The sequence below is a fragment of the Amphiprion ocellaris genome, chromosome 15, assembly GCF_022539595.1.
Source record: "Amphiprion ocellaris isolate individual 3 ecotype Okinawa chromosome 15, ASM2253959v1, whole genome shotgun sequence".
Lineage (NCBI taxonomy): Eukaryota > Metazoa > Chordata > Actinopteri > Pomacentridae > Amphiprion > Amphiprion ocellaris.
In genome coordinates, this window is record NC_072780.1 from 20,205,866 (window position 1) to 20,213,709 (window position 7,844).

A 7,844-nucleotide genomic window follows, 5' to 3' on the forward strand; every position below is an offset into this window, starting at 1 on the left:
TTTATTTGTTAATTCTCGAAATTTCTGTATTTTTTCAAAACTAGAAGGAAAATAACATTAATCTTGTTCATGAACATGCTATCATTTAGCTTTCTTTCATTCTTTAAAGGCTCAGTAACAACTGAGAAACTATCATGACATCGACCAAACTACACAAATCTCTCATTTTTGGTTTGTTGTCATTTTAGGGTTTGGGAACATTGTCAGCTATACTGATCAAAAGGAAATTTATACTAGAAATACCAACAGATAAATATTTTCTGAAGACAGTATGATCACACTTACATACAAGTATCACTTATAAACATACCTTTTATACTTGGGGTGTGTAGCACTGTTAGGAATCAAATGATTGTAGCAGAACATGAGACCAATTAGTGTTAATGTTTGATAATAATGATCTGCATTCAACCTTATTATTGTGTTGGTACACATAAGCAGTAATATAGTGCTATCACATATTTTCTAAATCTAGACTTGTACACCTTGCAACAAAACTTAACAATTACTCGCTCCAAATGCTACCGACCAACCCTACTGTCCGTTTGACTATATATTATGGTGAAACAAGGTGGATCTAGCTTTATGTACCTCAGTACTTCAGACAAGAGTTAACATTTTTAAGTAAAGGATTAAAGGTGTAGACAGTTTAAACGAGCTGCAGACCACTTTTAGAACATGCATTGTTTTTGTGCTGCTATGCAGCTCCAAACACAGATAAACAAAATGGAAATCTCCAGGAGTTAGATAAGGCACTTGTAAACCTCATACAAAAGAGAAAGCAGGCACCTTGACAAAAACTGGTATGACAACTTTACAATCGCTGGATTGACTATGGTTATACAATCACTGACAGTTTGAATTGCAGATATTTGCTTAATAATAATAATAATAATAATAATAATAATAATAATAATAATAATAATAATAATAATAATAATAATAATAATAATAGTAATAATAATAATAATAATAATAATAATAATAATAATAATAATAATAATAATAATAATAATAATAATAATAATAATAATAATAATAAAAAGAAGAAAAATAATGTCTTTAAACATACGGGACATGTCAAGTTATACATTTATGTTTCAAATTTTAAGATTCAAAAATACACTACGGTTCAAAAGTTTGGGGTCATCCTGACAATTTCATGTTTTCCATGAAAACTTATACTTTTATTCATGTGCTAACATAATTGCACAAGGGTTTTCTAATCATCAATTAGAGAACAGACAATGCATAAGAGAAACATAAACACTCTGGAGGTCATTTAGGCCAGTGATCTGAAATGGTAGCTCCACAGCGAGATATCTAGGACAAGACACAAACTATCAGAGAGAAGACACAAAGGTATAGTGACCTGCAATGGTGTCATGTAAATGTATAATAAAAGAGAGGTGCAAAGTGACGAGAAGAAAAAGAGACAAAAGCAGTGGCACAGACGTTATTTTTTTTGGTTGTTTGCCACCAAATCCCTCACACAGAAACAGGCTGGAGGGAAAAGTGATGTCTGAGAAAGAAGGGAAACGAAAGAAGGATGAAAAAATACCCTTGATCTTCAATTCTTCCATGTGTGAAGGCCAGAAAGTGTGGAGAACAAATTAACAAAAAAATGAACAAGATGATGGACAGCTAGACAAAGGAAAGATAATAAGAGAGAGACAAAAGAGTGTATCATCACAGCCAGAAGAAAAAACAAGACGGAGAAGGATGGAGATGAGGACGACAGTGAGGTAGAAGAGGATGGAGAGGAAGAAGTGAGAGAAAACAGGAAGGCAAAAATGTGAGCTACAGATGATGAAGAGTGGAAGGGAAAGGAAGGAAAATAAAAAGCAAAGGAGCATTATTAAAAGATGAAGGATAAAGGGTGGAGAAGTAAAAGGTAAAGGCTGAAAGGATGAAAAAGAAAAAAGAGGGAGAAGGTGAATGAGAGGACAAGTTAAAGGTTGTAGAACAGTTGAGGATGAAGGAGATGATAGATAAAGGTGGAAGTTAAAAGGAGATGAAAAAGGGAGGGAAAGTTCTGAGCGAGGAAAATGGGGAGTTGTAGAAAGGTAAATGCAGGTGAGTTAAAGACAGGAGAGGAAGCTGAAAGAAAGATGAAGGGAAAATGAAGATGAGCAGATGAAAGATAGAAAACAATGTGAAAGTGGAGGAAGATGAAAAATAAGTGGAGAATGGGAGATATATAGAAAGACAGAGGTCAGTGTTTCAGTGGAAAGTGAAATGGATGGAAATGTAAAGGAACAAGGGTGGAAGATAAAACATGGGGAGAGACAGGGATGAAAATGAAAGAAAACATGATAGATGGATTCTTGATTAGAAAATGAAAGATGCATAGTCAAAGCAGGGATGATAAATATGGAAGGTGGAGGTGTAAAGGAGGGCAGCTGGAGAGAATTATGAGGAATTATGAAGAAAAATATTTAGAGAAAAAGAGGACTATGAAAAGATGAAAGATGAAGGGTGGAGAAGTAAAGGATGGAAGTTACAAGAGCCTCAAAAGAAGGAGAAGGTGAATTGAAGCTACAGGAAGGAGAGACAAGTTGACGGTTGCAGGAAAGAAGATGAGGATGCAGGAGATCTAGACAAAGAAGGTACAGAGAAAAAGAGATGAAAGAGAGGAAGGAAATTGCTGATGGAAGACAGTGGAAAGATGTAGAAAGATCAATGGAGGTGGAAATAAATTAGAGGGGAAGAGAAGCAAATGAAAGAAAGAGGGAGAATGAAGATGGAGAAAGTAAAGAAATGGAGATGAAGAGGAGGAATTTGGAGGGGCTAAAAGGACAAGAAAGGGAAGGATAAGGAGGGACATGAAAGACATAAAGATAGAGAGAGAAAGGTAGTGATGGAATCGGGGATGGGGGGGAAAACTGAGGAAGATGATGGAGACAAGTATGTTCAAATGTTCAATCTGAGAAGGATAGACAGTTGAGAAGAACGACAGATTGAAAGAAACTGAATGAAAAAAGAGGGAAGTAAAAGATGGACGATAAAAACTCCAATACAGAAAAAGATTGGCTCAGGATGGATAGAACACAATCCAATTCCTACTATGGTGAGGAAGCACAAGCAAGTGTGGAGGAAAAGTAAAGAAAAGAAGGAGATAAAGTGAATTGGATGTGAGAAGAATGGTGATAAACTGATGTAAAGGGAGCAGGAGGAGGATGAGAGGAAGGAAGGATGGATGGTGAAAGGAAAGAGAATGAAGAAGAGTGAAAGAAAGTTCTATATCTCTCTTTCATGAAGGATAGGAAAGTGACAAAAGGAAGAGATAGACACAGAATGAAGACAGAAAGAGGAAAAACAGGAAGACAAAGAAAAATAGAAGTGGGCTCATCCTTCCATCCATTAAGGACAGACAGGGTGGATGGAAGAGTGAGGAAGTGGAAAGAAGGGAAAATTAAAAAATTGATGGGAGATTACTCTTCATCTTCTTTTTAGGCTCTTTCGGCTTCCGAACTTTACCCCTCTACACTTCATCTTCTATCTTTTCATCATCTTCCTGTCCTCTTTTTATTTTTCCTTCCTTTGCCTTATCTGTTTCGCTCTCATCATTTCTTCCTCTCTTTCCTCCTCAGCCACACACTCTTCATTGTTCCTCATAGATAGAAAGATAGAAGGTAGAAAGAATGGAGAAATAAAGAAAGGTTGATGTAAGACAGACAGAATGGAGAGGGAAAGAGAAGACAAAAATATGTGGGCGGTTAAACGATGGCATCAGCGAGGGAGCCAGAAGTATGAAGTCAAAGGAGGGAAGTAAAGCAAAGAAACAATTAGACACAAAAGGGGGTGAAGGGTGGACAGGATGAGTGAAAGGTAGAAGAGATTGATAGAGTGGAGAAGGAGGAAGATAAAGACAAGAAAGACAGTTGATAGAAAGGAAGATAGATGGGGGAAGTTGAACGTCTATCTTGAAAGGGTAGAAACTTAAGATAAAAAGGGTGGAAAGGTAAAAGAAAAGATTTTTTTTAAAATGGAATTTTGATGAATCAGAAAGGAAGAGGGCGAAGATGTAATGGGAGTAATGGGAGGAGAAGAAAGGTGGTTGGTAAAGTGAAATAAAAGAAGATAAAGGGAAATGAAACGAGGACGGGGGGAGGAAGAGAAGAAAGGAGAAGGGCCCATTTTTCCATCCATGGACGATAGACAAGGTGGAGAAGGAGCATGAAGCAGAATCAGGGTGGATGGAAGAGTGAGGAAGTGGAAATGGACGAAGGAAGAAGATGGAAAATAAGGGTGGAAACGAGGAAAACGACAAAAAATGCAGATGTCAGCGTTGAAGTGGAAAATGAAACAGGTGGAGGATAAAAAATGGAGAGAGACAAGAATAAAATGAATAGAGATTATTGGTTAGAAAATGACAGATGAAAGAGTGCATAGTTAAAGCAGTGAAAATAAATATGGAAGGGTGGAGGTGTAAAGGAGGAAGGCTAAAACAGAAAAGGAGGATAATTAAAAGATGGACGATGAAGTTCATATTTCCTCATACAGTTCTGCATCTATCTTTCTTTCCACCTCCTCCCTTATCCTTGCATATTTATCTGCCCTTTGACTATGCACTCTTATTTTCTTCCACCAAATCCTCTTTTTTTCATTTCCATTCTTGTCTCTCTCGGCTTTAAGTCCTTAAAATTTGTTCCTTTACCTCTCCACCTGTTTTACTTTCATTTTTTTCTCCTCCTCCCCACACTTAATGTCAGATCCTCCCTAAGGTAAAAATGGTGAATGGCAGGAGAGAAGTATAAAACAGTGAGATGCAAAAAGTTGGAATGGATAGAAAAGGTGGAGAGATTAAAAAAAAGAAGGATGTAAGACAGAAAGAATAGACAGGTAAAGAGAGAGGAAGTTAAACGAAGAAAGAAATGATTCAACACAAAAGGAGTGAAGGGTGGATAGGATGGGTGAAAGGTAGGAGAGATTGATAGAGTGGAGAAGGAGGAAGATTAGGACAAGAAAGACAGTTGATAGGACAGAAGATAGATGGGGAAGTTGAACATCCTACATCTATCATGAACGGGAGGAGAGTTAAAGTAAAGAAGATGAATGCAAAGTGTGGAGAAGTGAAGATTATACAAGAAAAAATGGCACAAAGTTAGGTGAAGACTATAAGAATAAAAAAGGTGGACAGCTAGGGTAAAGACCATGAAAACAGATGGAGAGGTAAAGGACAGAATACCATCATATAAAGGGAATGGGCAAAGAATATCACAATAGGTAGGATGGAGAGGCACTGGAAAGTACATAAAAGAGACGAAGGGTGGAGATGTAACAGTAAATTTGACAGAAGCAACAGGAAATGTATTAGGGAGAGACATGAAAGTTTAGATAGAACCCAGAAGGAAGACAAAGGAGAGGAATGGTGAAGGGTGAAGGAGGGAGATGAAGGAAAACAGGACGAGGTAGCAGAGAATGGTCCTGATCTGTTTTCCAGTGAAGTCACTCCAACAGCAGCAGTGGCGGGTTCGTTCATAACCTAACTTCTACTGAAGGGTCCAGGATGTCCTTTTTCTCTGCATTGTTGAGGTGAGCTGAAAATCAGAAGGCAGCAACTCATGATGCCGTTTCTGTTGCAGACCTCCATGGAAGTGACTCTCATTTTAGGTATAATATCAACACTCTGCACTCCCATACAGTCCTAAAAGACAGAAATGTACATGTGTTTATGGAATAGAAATACGTATAATACACGTCCCATTTGCTGTTCAAGTTCAGGTTGAGACAGGGGCTAGCAGGTTTTTGGATAAAGTTTAATCGATAGCTAAAGTTGGATAAGCACCAGATTACAAATTTACTAACTGGTGTCCCTTGGTCACATATTACATTAGCCATTGAAACAATAATAAAACAGCTTGCACAATTATTAGAGCAGAACATATAAAAAACAAGACACAAAGCTTGTAGTTAACATTTGGTAATGTCAATGCAAATTTGCAGCAAATTCATATTTTCATAGGCAAACTGGGTGTGTGGAAAACTCTGAAGTGAACTTCTGGTTAAGCTTGTGACCATCCAATCCATTAGATTTCCCAACTCTGTCCACAGATAGATTTTGCAGATGAAAACATGACCTTTTTTCAAATTAGCAGCAACATTGCCAACGGTTTGCCACCACTGTCTGCCAGAAACCAGAAATTATATCTATGCAGAACATAAACAGAGCCTCTTGCTTTCTGGTGAGGCTGAGAACTTTTATAAGTACCTGTGTACAGTGTGCATTTTTTAGCCACTGTAAATGTATTCATTTAAAACTGTTGTTTGTTTAAAGTAGATTACTGTGAAAAAAACACATACATTGTAAACCCATTTGCTTTAAAAATGGTAAACCATTTTACTCACTCACTGACTTATATCAACATAAAAAGAATCCTCCTGACAGACACAGCTGATACTGTTGACAGAGATACATTTTATTAACTGTTGATTCATTAAGCAGATAGAATTTTACAGATGACCACAACAAAGAAGCTGATGTTAATAGACACAGCCCCAAGAAATGGTGGCTTTGGCAGCAGCTAACATCAAGACGGGCTGTTTGTGTTTCTGTTCAAATACTCCCACTTTAGAAATGTTGTTAAACCCCCTGGACAAGTGGAAAGTAGTCATACTGTGGGTGAAACCTCTTTCACTTGGATATTTTTCCCTGTTCTTTTATATATCTATGTATTGTTTGTGATCTGTGTAACTGTATTATTTTAATTTTATTATTTCATTATTCAGTCTACGGGGCTGCATAGTGGCTTGGTGGTCAGCGCTTTGGCCTTGCAGCTACAAGATGCCTGGTTCGTGTCCCCACCATCCCAGGATCTTTCTGTATGGAGTTTGCTTGTTCTCCCTGCATGCGTGGCTTTTCTCCAGGTGCTCTGGCTTCCTCCCACAGTCAAAAAACATGCTGAGGTTAATTGGTGATTTTAAATTGTCCGTAGATGTGAATGTGAGAGTGCTTGTTTGTTTCTATATGTAGCCCTGTGATAGACTGGTGACCTGTCCGTTGTGTCCTCTGTCTTCACCCTAAGTCAGCTGGGATAGACTCCAGCCCCCCATGACCCTGATGAGGGTTAAGCGGTGCATAGATAATGGATGGATGGATTATTCAGTTTACAGTTGTTGTTTTGCTTTTTATTTCAGAACAAAGCCTGCAAGTTAACATAGGTATGCAGTATTTATATATTCACTGTGTTCTCTATTGAGCTCCTCTCACTCCTTTTTTGTCTTCTTTCATTTGGAAGTTTTCTAAGACAAAAAAAACCCCAACACAGATGCAGTGGTCAGCACTGTCTACTACAGTAATATTATTTAGGATTTTATAGTATATTACTGTTTCTGTTTTACAGTTTTTTTACTGTATTTTCCCCAAGCATATGGAATCAAACTCTGTAAGCTAGGTATAAAAGGTCAAATGTACAAATGTAAATCTCAGTTGATAAGAGCATTTTTCACAAGAATTAGAATTGGGCAAGAGTTGAGCTAGAATTGTATATAGAACTGGAAATCGTAAAACACTTGAAATTTTTCCGAAAATGGTTTGGTGGAAGGATTTTGCGACTACCGGTAAATGCTTTCAGCAAATAGTGGATACATGTAAGAAAGTATTGAATCTGATGAGGTGTTTAGTACAAAGTGAATCGGAGGCTGAGAGAGCTGCACTGAGGGCTATTTACAGTTTTGTTATTAGATTACATCCAGATGCCAGAGTCCATTTTACATTCTTAGAAAAGAAGAGCAGTAATTAGGAGCTTATGTTTAATTAACAGGCATACATTTCCAGCTGCCACAGTTACCTACACAGCTACTCTGATGCGTCAAAGAGTCGGGGAAATAAAATAGGAAAA